General features: G+C 34.9%; 1 long non-coding RNA gene across 2 annotated transcripts in view; it reads right to left on the bottom strand.

The window, feature by feature from the left end:
• Positions 1-16,839, bottom strand: part of LOC123287385 (uncharacterized) — a 233,690-nt gene extending 216,851 nt beyond the window's left edge. For both annotated transcript variants that reach the window (XR_011504369.1, XR_011504370.1), the window contains exons 1-2: positions 16,671-16,839; positions 3,896-3,990 (exon numbers count right to left, since the gene is read on the bottom strand). This is a non-coding gene — a long non-coding RNA (uncharacterized lncRNA). The remainder of the gene's footprint in view (positions 1-3,895; positions 3,991-16,670) is intronic.
• Positions 16,840-17,652: the final 813 nt, after the last annotated feature.

Raw genomic sequence — 17,652 nt, 5'->3', positions numbered from 1 at the left:
AAGGAAACACTTGCTGTTTGTGGGTGATGCGATCCTGTATATATAAAACTCTAAAGAATTGACCAGAAAACTGTTAGAAATAATTGACAACTACAGAAAAGTTGCAGGGTACAAAATCAACTTACAAAAATCAGTTGCATTTCTAGAAACTAATAACAAACTAGCAGCAAGAGAAGTAAAGAATACAATCCCATTTATAATCACGATGAAAAGTAAAATATCCAGGAATAAATTTAACCAAGGAGGTAAGAGACCTATAAAATGAAAACTATAGGACTTTATTGAAAGAAATCAAAGATGACATAAGGAAATGGAAAGGTGTTCATGCTCACAAAATGGAAAACTAAACATAGTTATAATGTCCATTATACCTAAAGCAACATACAGGTTCCATGCATTCCCAATCAGAATCCCAAAGACATTCTTCAGAGAAATAGAACAAAGCATCCTACAACTTATATGGAACAACAAAAGACCCCGAATAGCCAAAAGAATCCTGAGAAAATAGAACAAAGCATCCTACAACTTACATGGAACAACAAAAGACCCCAAAGAGCCAAAAGAATCCTGAGAAAAAAGAACAAAGATGGAGGCATGACAATCCTGGACTTCAAAAGATACTGCAAAGCTATAGTGATCAAAGGAGCATGGCACTGGTACAAAAACAGACACACATATCCATGAAACAGAAGTGAAAGCCCAGAAATAAAACCACACATCCATGGACAGCTAATCTTTGACAAAGGAGCCAAGAACATACAAAGGAGAAAGGAAAGTCTCTTCAATAAATGGTGTTGGGAAAACTGCACAGTCATATGCAGAAGAATGAAAGTAGACCATTATCTTACATCCATACACAAAAATATTCTCAAAATGGATTAAAGACTTGAATGTAAGACCTGAAACCATAAAACTCCTGTAGGAAAATATAGGCAGCACCCTCTTTGACATTGGTCTTAGCCGCACCTTTTTGAATACCATGTCTACTCAGGCAAGGGAAACAAAAGAAAAAATAAACAAATGGGAAGACATCAGACTAAAAATTTTCAAGGGAACCATGAACAAAATGAAAAGACAACCCACTAACTGGAAGAAAATTTTGCAAATCATATACCTGACAAGGGGTTAATTTCCAAAATATATAAAGAACTCATACACTCAATGACAAAAACACAAACAACCCAGTCAAAAATGGGCAGAGGATATGAACAGACATTTTTCCATAGAAGATATACAGATGGCCAACAGGCACATGAGAAGACATTCAACATCACTAACTATCAGGGAAACGCAAATCAAATCTACAATGAGATATCACCTCACACCTGTCAGAATGGCTGTAATTAACAAGACAAAAAAATAACAAATATTGAAGAGGATATGGAGAGAAAGGAACCCTCATACACTGCTAGTGGGAATGCAAACTGGTGCAGCCACTATGGAAAATCCTATCCCACTACTGGGTATTTATCCAAAGAATATGAAATCAACAGTTCAGAGAGATTTATGCACCCCATGTCTATTGCAGCATTATTCACAATAGCCAATAGCCCATCTACTGATGATTGGATAAAGAAGATGTGGAATATATATACAATGGAACACTACTCAGACATAAAAAAGACAAAATCTTCACATTTGAACAACATGGATGGATCTTGAAGGTATTGTGTTAAGCAAGATAAGCTAGAAAATAAGCTAGAAAAAGAAAGACAAACACCACATGATTTCTCTCGTATGTGGAATAAAAATAATTGGACAAAAAGAAGAGATTAGTGGTTACCAGGAGGGAAGGGAGTTGGGATGTGGGTGAAAGATATAAAGGGGCACATATATATGGGAACAGATAAAAATTAGACTCTTGGTGCTGAGCATGATGCAGTCTATACAGAAACTGATAAATAATAACATGCGCCTGAAATTACTCAATGTTATAAATCATTATCACTTCAATAAAATAATTGGGAAAAAAAAGAGAAAAGAGAAGTAATCAGAAAGTAGCACACTCAAATCCTGAAAAGATGAGTTTGCATTGTATTGTATAAGTATCACATATAAAATGTGTTCCTTAATATATTTCATATTCTCACAATTAGAAATTATTTACAACATCTAAAAGGTAAATGTGGGGGAAACAATTTTAAAACTGTGTAGAAATAGGGATGAAGGGGTTACAGGCCTAAAGTAATATTTGATATAGCAAGTAATTGTTGGTCCTCTAAAATGCAAGCTCTAACTTTGCACTGTTTGCCAATGTTCTGGAGCTCCTGGAAGAGTGCCTACCACACAATGGGTGCTGAGGAAATAGTTATCGAGTGAATTGATTTTTATTACTTTAATTACTTCTGTGCTCATATTGATACAAATTAAAAATCCATTCAGAAATCTCGATCTTCCACTCATGTTTTCTCAAATTATCCATAGGCATACTCACCATCAGTGTTTCTTTATCACTAAACCCACCTTTTGAGTCTTCTAATTAAGATTTCCATATCAGCTTTACTTGTCTATAAATTGTCTGAGAAACAGCAATTTTGGACACATGTATTTTTTTTGTCCCTGGAAATATTTCCCCACATCACCCGTATCCAATCACACAAAATCAGGATGAAATCAGTTTTTCTCTCCTAAGCATCTTGTAGTTGTTTGTGTGTGGTCGCACCTGATAATGACTTAGGATATTGCATTTTAACTGATTGGTACAAGGCTTGTTCATAGTTACATGCAAGACTTGTTATCCTGCAGCCACATCCCAAGAGTAATTGCTCAAACTCTAACATTTATTTGTTTCCTTTTTAATACATTTTACAGTTGACTCTGAACATACTGAAAAATTGTGTTTTTTTAAACAGGCGTTAATTAGGCTCCCTACAGACCGACGCAGTTTTGCCAAAATGTACTTCGTCTTTTCAAAACATGCTCTGGATTTCCATTACGTTCCCCACCCCAAATACTCAAGAAACTCACTTGTCTGCTGTGCTATGTGTGCCCCATATCCTGAAATTCGTCTTCTCTCCTGAATGTTTTAATGTAGGAAATGCAACACGCGTAACTATTTCTTGTCTTAAAGCAAAACAAAACGCAAACGCCCCTGTACCCCAGAATTTCCTTCAGCTCACTATCCTATCTCTTTCTGCCCTTTCACAGTAAATTTCTTAAACCAGTGGTTTGCATTCTTTGGTGGCACATCCCCCTTCTCATTTATTCCCTTTTCTGTCCCCACAACCCAAAAGTCGATTGCTTTTGATAAGGTACTGATAACCCCTGTGTTGTTAATCTTTTAAACATTGTAATACTGGAAATTCTGATAAAGCTGACCACTCATTCTTTCTTGAAGCACTCCCTTCCCACAGCATGGGTGGTAGTTACTTTCCTGGTTCGGTTCTAACTAGTTATTCCACATCACTAGCGCATTTTGTCTGGTCTTCCTCTTTTACAAAACCCAGATCTTTTCCACCTCTCTCTGCTCTAAACTGTACCTGGAGATGCGAAGAGCATCCGTTACTCCCAATCATTACTTCAAGGAGAGGCCTCCCTTCTGAGCAGCAGATGTTGTAGCCAAGTGCCTGGTTCACATCTTCCCTTGGGTACCTCACTGGCAAATCAATTCATACTTTATAACTTAAAATTTTCTTTAAAATATACACATACATTAGTGTTTCATATCTCCATCTGTGTTATTTCTATGCACCCACTTACTGAAAATTAAAATTTCTCTTCCCTTAACTCCATATATTCAATATATCAATACATTAATCTAAACCATAACTATATCTCAAATTAATTACGTATTGCACACTATCTCCCTTCCGAAACTCTGGTCTACACAATATCTGATTGAGAGCAAAAATTCTGGACAGACTGCTTATTGTTCTCTCCCAGGTCGTCCACTTACCTGCTTTACGATCTTGTGCAAATCAGTTAGCCTCTCCGGAGCTTCAGTTTCTCCATAAATAAAGGAATGATAAAAGTAGTTCTCTTTTAATGTTCCTGTGTGGAAATAATATCAAAAACATTTTCTTTACACACTGCCTGGCCCATAAAAATTTGGTGGTCAATGAGAGTGAGTAATTACTATCAACTTGCCCAAGTCATTTCCAGACCATTGCTACAGCTTTTTCACCAATCTACCCATGTCAATTCTTTAAAATAAAAATATGATCTTTTCTCTCCCTTTCTGAAAATGCTTCAATGGTTTGCAATCTCTCCTAGCATAACGACAGAATCCACCATGTTGCCTGCACCATGGGCTCCTCCCAAACTGTCCAGGGCATCTCTCCCCACCCCCCCCCCCCTTGCTGTCATCAACCCATGCAGAGCCACCTGGGTTTTCTTGAGCTCCATCTATGTACTAAGCTGCTTCCCATCTCAGGGCTGAGGCACATGTGATTTCCTCTGCCAAGAACAACTTCCTCTTTATTCTCTTCCCTTATAATATACGAGAAATTTTTAGGTGTCTGTCTCCCAGAATAATTTAGTGATATTCCTCCTACCACAAGGTGACATAGTCTCTGTAGTTGTTCTTAACTATTGTCTAGAAGATACAATCTGTTTAATTATTAATTTAATGTTGATCACTCCTTCAGACTAAATTTTTTGAAGTTAGAGACCATGCCTGCCTGGTTTACTGCTAAGCTTCAGCGTATGTTGTAAACAATCCTACGGATTAAGCAATTGATTTGTGTCTTTTAAATATAAAAATGGATGAATAAAGGAGAGCAAGAATGACTTGAATGGAGAAATGACTCTTTCAGTTCCAACCTAGTATCTGCAAAAATGTCAATTCTTCCAAACTTTATTTAATCACAATTATGAAGCAGACATTTTAGTTGTCTTCCAAAAAATATCTAAGTAAGGAAAAATTGATCTCCAATGCCACTTTTAAAAATACAATACAATTACAATGAACCAGAAAGATGCTGCACCTAGCTTAAGGTTGTAAAACAAGTTCCTTGGTACATATATGCTTTTATACCCTGCTTATAATGCAAAGTCTGAAATCCTTATTTTTATGATTTAATATATTTAGTCCAAATATATTTTATACAAAAACTAGTTAGCAACTATTTTAAGAAAAAATAGGGTACAGTTGCAGGCTTGCATTTTTGTCTACTATTACACATATCATATTCTAATAATTCTGAAAAGAACTATTTGAATTAGTGCTTTAGTTAGCAGGACTGGAGGAGGAAAATAAAGAGCAGCATAATAGAGGTGGAAGTTACAACATTTGTCATTTATATGGCATATATTTTACTTTCTAAAGCAAATGTTAACACTTTCCTTCTGTTACTTTTAAAAGTGGACAAAAATCTTTAGCTTTAACATGTACTTTATTCTGGACTTATTTAGAGAAAAGATAATTACTGCTTAAAATGAAAACTACTTGAGAATTCTTTCCAGCAACACCATAGACAGTTGCTCATTTATCTCTTATACCTTAACATAAAATTAGATCACAATTTGGGAAATATGCATTGGCATAACTTACTTATTTTTCAAGCAAGTTATTTCAAAGTGCATTTTAAAATAAGCATGATTAGTGAACGTTCTTTGTCATGAACGACAAGATAAAACATACTATGTAAGTATCGGTGTCCTATATGTAATGAAATGGACACATTTCTCTCATGCTCCAATTATTAAATGAATTACTAAAATTCACTGATTTTCACCATATTTATAGAAATATGTTGTATTATATCAGTGTAAGAAAAAGAACAACCGATAAATTTGCTTCTGGTTAAGTGTTTCTTATTTGCTGTTACTGATTTTCTATAATTATAACATATTTACTCTTAACAAGAATGTAGCTTTGATTAACAATTTCATTCTCATATTTCAACTCAAAGGAGCAAAAAATTTTCACTTTGTCTATCTGTGATAGTTTGGAGTATTATTCAATAAATATTTACTCTGCTTCACATGCAGCTATGGAAAGAGTATACTTCCCCATTGATAGGACCACGTGCTTCTCTGTGGCCAACGGGGATGTTTAAACCTCTTGATCCCCGCTGACTCTCAGATGCATAAGCAAGAGGAAAGCATTGATCGGTAGCCTCCAAGTTTTGGGATGATTGATTACAGAGAAATAACTGAAAGAGCTCCTTACATGGTTTAATGTACAAAGTGTTTTTCATTGTTTTCATAAAGTTTAAGACATATCCTCAGGGACAATTTCTATTTTAGACAGAATATGATCTAATTTCATGGAATTGAAGACGGGTAACATGCTAAATGTATGTGCCATTTAGACAAGCCCAGAGTTTGGGCATGATTTCCAAATATGTCACTCTGCATGGAGCACGTATGCCGTACACTTTCAAAAGTATAGAGGGGAAAAAAACTTAAAATATAAGGAAGAATTAGTCATAAACAAATCCTAAGACCAATCCACAACCACATTTTTTTGAAATCTATTTAGAAGTCCTACTCAATAAAAAGGATTTTTGTTTTCTCATATTTCTAGATCACTACAATATTGAGATTGCTTAATATTATTGATCAAAGGTCAATATTGATAAAAGGTCGACCAATAATGAAAATTGATCAAAGATAAAAGACCATCAATAATAAATACAAAAATTATCATGACATATTTTAAGATAGTAAATTTAGCAACAGATGATTTTACTCTTCTTCAATTCATAAATTAGAAAAAATATGTTTATGTATACTTTTGTGTGTGTGTACACATGCAAATATATACATGCACACCCACAAACACATATGTATATTAAAACTAAAGTGTTTCTGTATCAATATTGTAACTTCTTTATTTAAAATACCCCCAGTTTAAAAATTAAGGAATAGACTGTGGAACAAGTATTTGCAGCATACATAGCAGATATGGGATTATTGTCTAAAATATATAAATAAAACCTGCATGATAATAAAACTAATTAAACAACCATTGGTAAATTGGCAAGAACAGGGACACAAATATGCAGATAAGTCAAAAAGTGAAAAATGAAAATATAAAATAAAATTCATTATTAATTGAAAATGCAAATTAAAACTCATGAGATTTGCAAAAATTAAAGTTTATGTCAAATGTTGGTGATTGTGGAGAAAAGGAATACTCTGTTATGTTATGGTTATGAGCACAATTTGGTTGTAATCTACAGAAATTTGCAATGTGCGTACCATGATATACAGCATCTCTACTTTTTTTGCATTTACACTAGAGAAAAAACATTTACACAATAAGACATGTAGAACAACACCAATAATGCACTGTTTATAATAACACACCACTGGAAATATTTTAAAAGTTCATTAATAGAGGAATGGCTAAATAATGTATAGTATATCCATAACTATGACATATTCGTCAATTAAGAAAAATGGGGTAGTCCATAGTCTAACATGAAAAACGATTTAAATTTAACTAAAATAATGTGACAAAAGTTTTTTAACGGCATTTAAACTAAATCGTACATATTATATGTATATAGTACACATATTAACTAATTCTCAAAAAATCAACAATATTGTTTTTGTTTTTATCTCAATTATATAAACAAGGAAATGGAGGTACAGAAAATATATGTAACATGTCTGTTACATGTTTAACAAGGAAACATAGCTATTAAATGGTAGAACTGAAATTCAGATGCAAGTACACTGGCTCCAGCATTCATGCTCGTGAGCAAGCTATAGAATTACAAATACTAGGGAAAAAAGGCAAAGCAATGATATATATTTCATATATCTATATTCATAAATATATATTAAAGCATAGATAAAGAACAGGAATGTTATACATCTTATTGGTAACAGGGGAAACCTCTGGCAATGAAGCATGTCAGAATTTGTGTTAGTTACCCTTACTATTCATCTTTTAATCATGGACAAGGAAAATGTATTCACATATAGTTCTCTAATTCAAACCTAATAAAAAGTAAAAGTGTCGATTAATTTTCAGTCAATAATAAAGTAACTTAATGCAATTAATTTTTTATTTTTGAGAACAATTTAAGGCATATATTTCGTGAATATAAGCAGAAAGTGAAAAATTATTGAGAAAGTGACTTTAAAAAGGGCTTGAAGTGAAAGGAATTAATTGACTCAAAATTGAGTGGTTTTTTAATGGGCACAATACATGATTGAAAATTTAAATCAATAAAGTTTTTTCTTCTTTCTATATCATTTCAAGAAAATATCATTGATAGTATTGTTTTTCAAAAGACATCTCATAGAAGTTGAGAGAGAGAGACATTGAGTTCCCAACGCTTCGCTAACTTTAATGTATAAAAATGTAAACACACAGAATGAAATGAATACTAAATCTGGGATATTTTGTTTATAAGTAAGAAGAACCAAACTGAGAGGAAGCTTTGGGAAGGGTAAAGTAATTTAGTAGTGACATATCAGAAAGTTTCATAAAATCCAAGTTATGACATTCATTAGGTTTCAGGAATGAACTTACACCAACTCAACATGTTTATTTTTAAAGCTCTTTTTGATTATTTCTATACGTTTTGTTTCCCCCTCTTTCTCTATAGATGTCTGCCTAAAATTAGAACCACATACAAGAAAACATCGCTGCTTATATAGCCACCCAAAGAGAGAAAGAACTAGAGAAAAAGGTTTGTCTTTATCTTAATCATAGAGTAAGCATTAAGAACACCCAAGTTTGCGTCACCTCCTCTCCGTCTTCCAATCAACACTGGACAGGATGTAGTTTATGTTGTAAAATGAATCTTGGATTTCATTGCTTTAAACCATAAGGATTAGGTGCTGGCAATTTCCCAGAAAAAGGAACACTCAGTAAGTGTCTCCTAATCTTACAAAATTCTTATTTTCAAAGAAAATAACTCCCTTCTAAGGGAGAGGATGTGTGTCAATTGGACTCTACTACCTTACTGGTGAGAATATAAAAATGGTCCAACTACTTTGGAAAATGCTTTGGCAGTTTCTTGTAAAGTTAAACGTATATCTACCTAGAAATTCCTTTCCTTAGTATTTACCCAAGTGAAATGAAAACATAAACCCACAACCGGAATTGTAAAGCAATGTTTATAGTTATTGTATACATAGTAAGAAAGAACTGGAAACAATCCAAATTGTCCATCATAGGAGAATGGATAAATGAACTGCTGTGTCTTCATACAATGCAATACTACTTAGCAATAAAAGAAGGAGAAGGAGAAGAAGAAAGAACTACTGATCCACACAACAGTATGGGTGAATCTCACAAACATAATTATGAGCAAAAAAGCTAGACACCAAAAAGTACATATTGCATTGTTCCATTCATATACAGCTCAAGAACAGATGAATTTAATCTATGGTGCTAGAAATCAGAGGAACTACTACCCGTGAAAGGTAGAGATTACCTAGAAGGGGTTAAAGGTTATTTTGAGGGGTCAGCAATAGTTCTGGATCTTGATTGGGGAGTGGCTATATTGCTGTACACATTTCTGAAAACACATCTAACTGTATGTTTATGATATGTGAATTCTACTCTGTACATTTTACCGCAATTTAAAAGTTTATGTGCAATATCTTAAAGTAAAATACCTGAGGTCCTGAAAATAACCTGCAAATTGGAGACAATCCTAACAACGTGAGCACAAACAAACCCAGGGATGGTATCCTTGACCATTCCTCTGCTCCTAACATGCTCTCAGTGCTGACTACATTAAATGGTATTTTTTAAAAAATTGATACTCTAACCAGATTTGAAAATAAATTGGCAAAAAAACTATGAAATGGTTATTTTTCTATGTATTTACATCTATTGTTATTAATTATGATTTTCACCACGAATGCCTTGAGATTTTACCAATGATAAATTGGAACCACAAACAAACAGACTGTGAAACAAAATCAACATGCTTTTTCAATGACACTCAATCATGCAATATTCAATCCAAGACCTCATAATTTCACCAAATTAATGGTTAACGTTCAGAAACCTTCTTTAAGTCTTTTACTAAATACCTATGAGAAAAAGATGCACAACATTCAGAACAATTGTTCTTCCTGCTATGGTGAAAACACAAAATAACATACTGAAATAATATGGCGAAAAAATAAAACACTTTTTTGTCAGCAAACAACATTCAAAAATTAATACAAAATATTTCTGAAAGTTTGAAGAATATTGGAGAAAATTATGGGATATAAGCAGGTAGAATACAATTGTGTAAAATTTTCTCCTGTCTTTCCTTATAGAACTAGCTAATGTTTTGTTTTTGTGTGTTCTTATTTTTTTCTTTCCTTTTGTTTTGTTTTTGCTATGAAATATAGCAAGAATGGCTTCTTGTGAACCGCTATAAGACAAGTAAATCAGAAAAAATACATATTATCAACAGAAAATTATCTTTTACATAAAAATATGTGAAAATAAAATCACTTAATGGAAGGGCTACTTTGGGAAAAATTAGGCATCTTGTGTAAACTTACTGTTAAAGTAACTAAACCAGGAGGCCTTTAGTCAGACACAGCTCTGATGCCTTGACAGCCTGTCAGCAAACCAAAACCTAAGCCAGAGTCCATGCACTGGAAGCTGACAAGGTGAAACTTACAGCCAACCAACCACAAACAGCCAATTTCCCAAATAACGCACAGCTTAAGCTACAGCCAATCAAATAATTTCTTTGCTTGTCTTCAGTGTATTCTCTATAAAACCTCTCCCCTAGCTCCTGTGGGAGAGTTCCTAACCACCCTTGGTTTGGTGCTGCCTTATTCAAATCTACGTGCATATGCTCAAATAAACTCTTGAAATTTTTTTTGCTGAGGAAGATTCACCCTGAGCTAACACTGATGTCAATCTTCCTCTGTTTCTTAGTATGTGGGTTGCTGCCACAGCATGGCTGCTAACAGCGTGGTGTAGGTTCATACCCAGGAACCAGATCCAGCCTGTCAAAGCAAAGCACACTGAATTAACCACTAGGCTGCTTGCGCGGGCCCTAAACCCTTGAAACTTTTAATGTGCCCAGGGTTACTTTTTAGGATTACAAAGATGGTATCACTCCTCAAATTCAATCAAGGGATGATTCATAAGCTTGTTGAACTTGAAGCCAGTTGTGAACAAATCCATGCAGGATACAATCAAAGTGATTATATTATGAAAACAAGAGGTACAAAATTATTTAGACTATTTCAATACTTTGCCTTGAGAGGGAAATGGCTGTGAAAATATTTTATTATTATCTGGAGGTTCACTGATCATCACACAGCAAGCCTGTCTCTACATACCTGCACACTTTAAAACTGTGGAGATGCTCTTAACTAAACTGTTTGAGAATCTATTAAATTGATACTTTCAATAGGTTTAGAGCCATTAGTTTAAAGTTATATATATACAATTTCTTCAATTCACAAAATTCACAAGAACAATGAACATCAGGAAGAAAGAAGGAATTACACTAGTCAAAACAAAATTAAGCAACGTAGATATTAAAGCTAAGTATCAGGATTAACTCAGATTTAGACCTGAATTGGTTTATATCAAATCATTAAAATTTATTTTTCAAAACTAATGAATCATATTTAATCACATTGTTCACTTTAGAGAATGTTATTGATAACATTTTAATCATTAATATACGAAGTAAAATAATTGAAATTATTGTTTATGGAATATTATTCTCATTTTCTTAAAAATCCCATGTTTATATGTGATTTAATGTGCATAATATGTTGGTACACATAGGAAAGACATTTTATAATTATCAAGGAATGAGAACTGATACTTTTTATCATTATTATTGTTACTTTTATTGTAATAATTTATTTAAAAGCCCTGACTCACTTTATAATCTTGATAGCTGTCAGATATTTTCTCTTCCAACCACATTTATCAAAGGAGTAAATAATGTAATGAATAAAACGCTTTAAAAAACGCAGAAAGCTATAATTTGAAGGAATTTTTAATTTCTTGTTTTGCTTCAGTTTGGGATTCTGTCCAGTCAAAGGGGACATGGTAAAGCTCTCACTTGTTTCTATAAGTTTATTTCAAGATTCCTACTTTCTTTTCTCCAAACATAGTGGAAATTAATTACACATTTTTAATTTTCTTGATGCTTCCAATTTTTTCATTTATACCAAATTCATTGGTTTAAAATATATTAGGCATTCTTAACATGTAGGAACTTGAAATCCATTAAGATATTTGAAAATACTGTATTGTGCTTATTTGAAATTAGCAAATCAGTGATAATGAATACTTTAATAGCTATTAAAATACTATCGAATTCTTAACTTGGCTTAAATGATTCTCATTTCTAGAATTGTTTTTGTTATTCTCTACTCTTACTTACATTTCAAGCTAAAAGTAAGCTTTGGGTATTAAGCGAGTTTTGTGATAAACCTCACAGTACAGACAATGCTTAATTTTCCCTTTGTTCTTTCATGTATATTATCTCTCCTCCTAAAAGCAACCCTTAGATTAACTGGGGAATAAAATCTTCCTTGTTCCACCTCCCCGGGGTGACAACTACTAGACCATCTATGCTGGCAAACTATGGACCACATTATGACACGACTGGAAGATCAAACGTTTAAACGCTTAAATAATAAAACAGGGATTCTCATTATTTGCATATACTCTTCAGGCTTTATCAGGTTGTGTCCAGAAAGTTCATACCTGTGAGCTGGTGCCAGGGCAGCCTGTTTCCTAGGTATACAGTCATCTCAGAAAGCCACAAGTTTCCTTTCATGAACCATATGTCTGTCTCTTGCCAGATGCCATTCCCATTGCTCCCCCCCACCACCCCGCCGGGTCCCTGCGCTGCCCCCCCCCACCCAGACAATGAAATTAACTAGGCCCCCCTTTCCCTGAGCCTTATGACAGTAAGAATTGAACTACCTCACTCCAGAGATCACTGAGTCTATGGGAAATCTTTCTTACTCTATCTATGCATGCTGTCATCTAATTCCATTAAATCCACAGCTTTTCACCTATTAGCTTTAATGAAGTGTTACCCTTCACCTCTCTCCATGCCATAATAGCTACAGCCCTGGGTAATTCAAGATCTCTTCACACCAGGGATTACCTCCAAGGGCCCCTTGATTCAGGCTGAGGACTTCTGTCCTTTGGGTATTCACTCTTATGTTACAGTTGGCTGGAGTCTAACCCTCAGACTATATTGGAAAGGAAGAATAATAATAAGAAAAATTATATTTCAGTAGAGCTAAAATTAAAATATTGATTGCTGTATAATTTATGTGTGAACACAGAGCCATCTTTCTTATTTCATTACAAGTCTAAAAGATTCAAATTTACTCCATTCTTCACGTACGCCTCATGCTGTATTTCTCTCAATTGTGAGCATTAAGGGCTCTATACTTCCCATCAACATCCTTGAAGGACACTCCTGAGAATAAACACACTCTTGCTTTACTTTGCTTATTAATTTTCTTCTTCTTAAGGGAACTGAACCACGTGCTATCTACATCGCATAAGCACTACTTTATTTGCAAACCTTTATGAGATTTTCACTTAATAAACCTTGACACATTTTGCAGTTGGTGATATTAATAGCCACACGGGAGCAACTTCAGTGGGTCATGTTTGATGGAACAGTGACTCCCACTCCAGGTTTGGTGACACCCCTGGGTGTCCTAATTATCACACGGGCTCTCGTGAAATTCTAAAATGACTCTCAGAAGAAAATTAATTTTAATTAGCCTTAATTTTGAAAAATACATCCTGTACAACATTTTTCATGGCCGAAATGTTCACAACCAAACATGGAATGTCATAAGGCTGAAACCATATCCCAGGGATGCAATTCGATCTCACGAACATAGCTTGAACACCTTGTCTACGTAAGGTCCTGAGACAGGCCCAGCGAATGTTCAAAGATGCATTAGAAACAGTGACTGCTATTGAGAACTGAAACTCTAATGGGAGACATAAGCACATAAGTAAGTAAGTAAACCATGAGAAAATTAATTTGCTAAATACAAGTTTTGCCATGGGAGTGCTGAGGAAGGAATAATTAATTCCGATGGAACATGTCAAATAAGGCTTTGAGGTGGAAGTCAAACAGCATCAAGGCTTTGAAAAGTAAACAGGATGCTCGGGAGTTAATAATGGAGGGTGGATACGGTGGGAAGGGCATCTGTTGCTCCTAAATGAGCAAAGAAGCAGAAAAGTGTTAGGTAGAAATTTGGGAGAATATAGTGATTTTCAATCATTTAGAAAGTGATTTTGTCTTTTAAAATTAATATGAACCACACACATGATAATTCACAATCAAATCTATTTCTTCCTCCCACCACATATTATTAACTAATATTCAACTTGATTACAGATGTTCTGAAATGTGGGCACAAGTTCTTGTGGCCTGTATTAGCAAGTGAGGATATCAATGTATGTTAAAGTTATTAAATGTATTACTCTTAATTAATCATTAAAAATGTGTCCTGAGCATCTGTCATGTGTATGGTATCATATTAATTTATTTAAATAAAAATTTAACAATTTTTTTAAAATAAATAAAAATAAAAAGCTATTTATTTTAAATAAAGTTGTAACTCCACGTGACATCCTCCAGCTTCTCGTCCTTTCTCTTTTTCATTCATGCTCTCACACATACCTCTAAACCCAGACTGCTCCTTCTGCCATACATTATGCTTGCCTGGATATTCCTTCATTCTGACAAAGGATCATATTTGGTTGAGAAAGAAGCCAAGATACATTGCAGAAGGGAGAATACTAGTTATTTATATAGAGAATTTATTAATTGATATCATGCATGGTTATGAACACATGGACAAAATAAACAGATCCCTGCCCACAGGAGTTGATGCTCGTGCAGGGCTGTGTGTATTGATGCATGCATATGTTGTAGGGTATGTACGATCTCCATTCCATCCTATTTATCCCAGACAAAGGGAGGGGGACTAGTTTGTTAAGGGAGAGACAGCCAGGGAGAATGTGTATGGCAATGTTCTTTAAACATTTGAAGGACTGTTAATGTGCAATACGTTGATTAGTTTGCAAACGGAACACAGTTTTGACTCAACAGATAAAATCAACTACCAATAGTTAGAGCTATAAATCAGTGGTCAGTGGAATCTTGTAAAATAATGTCTGCTGCTGTAATACACACAGAGCATAAATAGTTACCAGCAGAGGTGTTGGAACAGGGATTCCTCCAGTTTTCTCATTGGGGAATTGGAATACATTGCCTGAATATAAAATTGAACTCAAATGTCTCGTAAATTTATTCTATGTTAGTTACATAGCAATCTCACATTTTTACCCATTACTTGCCCATATCATTAGAATGACCATCCCATGTGGCTGGTTTGCATATGTTTAGATATTCTTCTCTTAGGCAGTTTGTGCTACTGCTAGCACACAACCCAAGTTCTAACTTAATCCTAGAATGGGATCTGTCACTAAAGTTTCTTCCTAAATTGTCTTTGGTCTAACTCCAGTCTTGGTTGCTTCAAGCCTGTCTTCAAGCTCTAAACCACAGTTGGTATACTACTTCTTGATGGCCAAATCCAGCCTACTGTCTGTTTACGTAAATAAAGTTTTATTGGAACACAGCCATTTCCATTCTTTTATGTGTTGTCTATGGCAGAGTTGACTAGTTTCAACAGAGACGGTATGCCCCACAGTGTGAAACATTTTCTATCTGGCAATTTACAAAACATGTTTGTTGACCTCTGCTGTAAACCACATCTCAATGTTCCCTCTAGAAACTCTTTTCCAATTCTCACTCCAGAATGTCATCCATTACAATGTTTCCAAATGCCCGGGAGACTTTTGTTGATATTGTTAAATATGAAATGCAGATAAATGTGACTCTTCTCCTTACTCCACCATTATATTTATTGTGCCTCTCTTTCCTTCCAATCCACATTATAGAACAAGCAATAACAACACAACAAAGCAAACAAACATGAATGCACCTGAGTTCCCATCACCCTGAGATTTGCTAGAGGGGCATTCTCATGTGTGGAGATGCCCTTCTGTTACTCTAAGCAGTAGAGCCCAATGCATTTTCTAGTAGTATCATAACTACAAGAATCGTTTCAGTTCCGTAGTGCTACTGCATAATACAATAACAGAGGCAAAATTCCCACATTCTGCTCCTAGTCATAAATTGGTACACTTTTGTCGTAAATCTAATTTTAGAACCTAACAGAACCTTCAAAAATATGTATTTTTAATGAGTGCGTACCCACAACCAGATGTCTTTTAACAAATCTGCGTTTCAATGTCCTAAAGAAATTACCTTATAAGGTCATCATCAGTACTTAATGAGACAAAATATATAAAATATATTTTTAAAAATGGCAAAATACATATGTCAGGCGTTGTTTTAGTAGTTTAGATATTTGTATGTGAGACATTCTGTCTCTGTTGCAACTAGATCAGTAATTCTGTGCCCTGGGTGGTAAGAGGTCCGTGGAAGCTCCCTTCTGTACGTGCTCAACTGTGCTTAGAAAGATCGCCAACAGCTTCCTGTCAAACTCATGCTAGTTATACTGTGCCCCCAATTCCCACCACAATAGGATATAGTCATTTATGACATGGCCTCGCTGACATAGTCCAAAATACCTGTTATTATTACATTTTTACACTCTAGAAATAATACAGAAAACTGCTCTGAGATGCCTGCAGCTGCTGTTGTGGAATGCTAACTACAAATGCCAGCATCCTTTTGAAAAGTCAAGAGGTATATTTTTATACTAACCCAGTCTTTTTCTTCTTTCTTCCACACCCCAGTCTTCTTTCACCCCTTACCAAAGATTATCAGTTTATTCTAATAGGATGTGATGGCTCTGGATGAGCCAGTAAAGGTAAAATCAAGAAAAGCTGTTGAAGATTATTCTGTCCTCTCCACCCAACACAAGCTTAGTCGCTACTTCAGGCTCTCTCTGGAGTTTTATGCTGACCTTGGATCACCACATGCAATTAGGTCAGTGTATTAAAAATAACCATCTTCCTTTTGGGATTTAAAAACAGGCCAGCACTTTGGTGCCAATGCTTCTATTTTCTGTTGCAGCGTGATGAGGGATAATGATACTGAAGAATCCAATCCCCTTTCCAATGAAATCCAGCTCTTTTCTCTACCTGTTCATTGTTTTACAAAATGAGAGCCCTCTTCTTCATGAGCAAGAGTGTGAAGGCTCAGGGCATCACTCACAGGCTCTGCAGCCAGACTGCCTGGGCTCAAATGAGGCTTGACCTTGGGCAAGGGGCCTTCATCTCTCTGTGCCTCAGTTTACAGCCTGTAAACGGGATGAGATTATACTTCAGATATTTGTCATAAAGATGAAATGAGCTAACCCACTTAGGCGCTCATTCAGCGTCTGGCACTGTGTTCAACTTGAACTATTATTATCATTGTTGTTATTTCTGTCCTGACACTTAAGAGTTGGGTGTCCTTGGATCCTCTAAGCTTTGATTACTTCATTTCTATAATAGGCAAAGTACATCTACTTTTAAACAATCATTGTGAACAATAAAATCTATACTGAACATGAACTTCTCCTGGATGAATTATAGAACAAACAATCCTGTGTGGATAAACAACACCCTAGCGCTTTACTTCAGCGTCTTAGAAAGTGCTGGGAGAGACTTGGAGGCTCCCAGGGAAGGAGTAACCCCTATTATGTTTGTTCTGTCATAAGAAAGAATAAATACTTCTCTGAGTATATAAACAAGTGTTTCTT

Source organism: Equus asinus, chromosome 7 (genome assembly GCF_041296235.1).
Source record: "Equus asinus isolate D_3611 breed Donkey chromosome 7, EquAss-T2T_v2, whole genome shotgun sequence".
Taxonomy (NCBI): Eukaryota; Metazoa; Chordata; class Mammalia; order Perissodactyla; family Equidae; genus Equus; species Equus asinus.
This window is presented reverse-complemented; position numbering and strand designations above follow the sequence as displayed.